The sequence below is a fragment of the Sinocyclocheilus grahami genome, unplaced genomic scaffold (genome assembly GCF_001515645.1).
Source record: "Sinocyclocheilus grahami isolate Dianchi unplaced genomic scaffold, SAMN03320097.WGS_v1.1 scaffold5617.1, whole genome shotgun sequence".
Lineage (NCBI taxonomy): Eukaryota > Metazoa > Chordata > Actinopteri > Cypriniformes > Cyprinidae > Sinocyclocheilus > Sinocyclocheilus grahami.
The window spans coordinates 10,386-12,593 of record NW_015510259.1 but is presented as its reverse complement, the minus strand read 5'-3'; the positions used below and the strand labels follow the sequence as shown (position 1 = coordinate 12,593).

The following is a 2,208-nucleotide window of genomic DNA, read 5'->3' as shown; positions in this document are numbered from 1 at the left end:
GCCAACAAGATGGCCAGAGCTTCAGCAGGGACTGGCTCGCCCCCACGCATCAACCTCTGCCCCGCTGCTTTGATGGTGTGGTTGGAGCTAAACTTTGCAGGACAGTCGATCGCCAGGAGCAGGGTTGGGCACCCCTGCTTTAGAGGAATGCAAAGCATCATTACATAACCAGCGGGTTGGCACGATACCAAACTGTTAGCAAGCCATACCAGCATCAGTGAAATTTTGTGATACTCGATATCCCAGAAAAACAACAACAACATTATGCTATTTAAAGTGAAATAGTAATATAAATATTAACAAATTAACTTTGGCATGTACACTACCGTTCAAAAGTTTGGGGTCAGTTTTAAATGTTTTTTGGAATGTCTCCTATGTTCATCAAGGCTGCATTTATTTGATCAAAAATGCAGTAAAAACGGCAATATTTTGAAATATTATTACAATTTAAAAGAACTGTTTTCTATTTGAATATATTTTCAAATCTAAATTATTCCTGCGATATTAAAGCAGAATTTTCAGCATCATTACTCCAGTCTTCAGTGTCACATGATCCTTCAGAAATCATTCTAATATGCTGATTTTATTATCAATTTTTGTGCTATTTAATATTTTGGTGGAAACCACGATACATTTTCCAGGATTCTTTAAATTGACATTTCTAGCACATAACAGTATTTATTTGAAATATAAATATTTTATAACATTACAAATGTTTTACTGCCACTTAAATGCATCCTTTCCAAAAACACTTCTTGCTGACCCCAAACTTTTAAAGTGTAGTCTAGTTTTTAAATATTTTTTAACAAAGACAATATTGTGTAGTAAAGTTTTTTCCAAATAATTACTCAGTTATGTATAGTCAGTAAAAAAGGGGGGGGGGGGGCATTTTTATATTTTGTCAATAATAATCATTTATTAATATTATTAACAACAGCAAGTCTATGGGATGTGTACATATTTTTTTACATCTGTCACATATTGCCACAAAACACAGTTAAGCTACAAGAACTTCCATTCACACATACCATTGGTATGAGATATTTGTAGATGACGATTTATTAGGGTTATTTGTGCCATGCTCACATCTGTTCTTTGTTTCTTCAGGGGTGGATGTTTATATCAGGGACTTTGACGGAAAATGCTTTCATATTCGGGAGGTGCCCGGGGTGAAAGTATGCCACGTTGCTAGAGGAATCAGCGATCAGGTAAACAGTGTGTGTGTATGTATAGTGTGGTTATGCAGAGCACATTGTTTTATTTGCATTACTCTTTGTGCTTGCTAGAGGATAATATCTTCTCTCTCGGGTAGATCTCGGAGAACGTGTTCAGCCTGCAAACAGAGGATGGTTGCTTGGTGCCCCATGACAAAGAGGTCCTAGAGAACAGCCTGTTTTTGCGTTGTGTCCCGGCCCCCGACTCCAGCCACTATCATCAGTACGGACACAGCCCCTGCTGCACGCCTGGCCCCAACTGCAAACTACCATGGAGCTGGAGGATCAGAGAGGGGGTGCTGGAGACTAAAGACTGATCTCTCCATCCCCAATCAGTTTCTGTTAAGCACTCTGTTCCAATCAAAGTACTTTTGCATTGAATTTTTAATCGTGAATCTCATCTGTGCTTTTCACCTGTCAAACTTTTGAGCCATTGCCATAGTATTGGTTTACATTCTTAGTATTTTCAAGTTGTTTTAACTGACTGTGCAGATCTTTTGTTGTGCTGTGTTGTGAAGAACATTGTGGGCCTTCATGGAGTAATTTCATGATTAATGGCAAGATTTTAAAGCCTTTAGCCGATCAAGTATTTGCCTTAAACCCTGAGCACTTATGAATTAGTTTTCAGTGTCAGTATGGTTTACCTGTGGGACATAAAGATGCACATCAAAGTAAAGAATCATTGATCTCCTTTCTAAGAATGTTTTAACTGTGTTTTAAAGAATCCTTCAATCAATGTTTTTTTTTTATGATAACATTACATGGAAGATCTTATTGCCTTAATGATTTGAATGCCAATCAAACATTTTGGAAGTAAAACTACAAAACAGACACATTACATCAGTGCAATTTTAGTATTATTGATAGCATTATGCTAAAATATTTCTATTTAGCTTTATTTTTTATTTAAGTTTTAGTGTTAGAAATGTTAATATTTCAATTTAAACCACTAGTCTATAATTTATATAGATCAGTGGCATAACCTTATGTCAGT

General features: G+C 36.3%; 1 long non-coding RNA gene across 1 annotated transcript; it reads left to right on the top strand.

The window, feature by feature from the left end:
- Positions 1-9: 9 nt before the first annotated feature.
- Positions 10-1,940, top strand: LOC107577285 (uncharacterized). Its single transcript, XR_001608188.1, has 3 exons — positions 10-75; positions 1,108-1,208; positions 1,313-1,940. It is a non-coding gene; the product is annotated as an uncharacterized lncRNA (long non-coding RNA).
- The last annotated feature ends 268 nt before the right edge of the window (positions 1,941-2,208 follow it).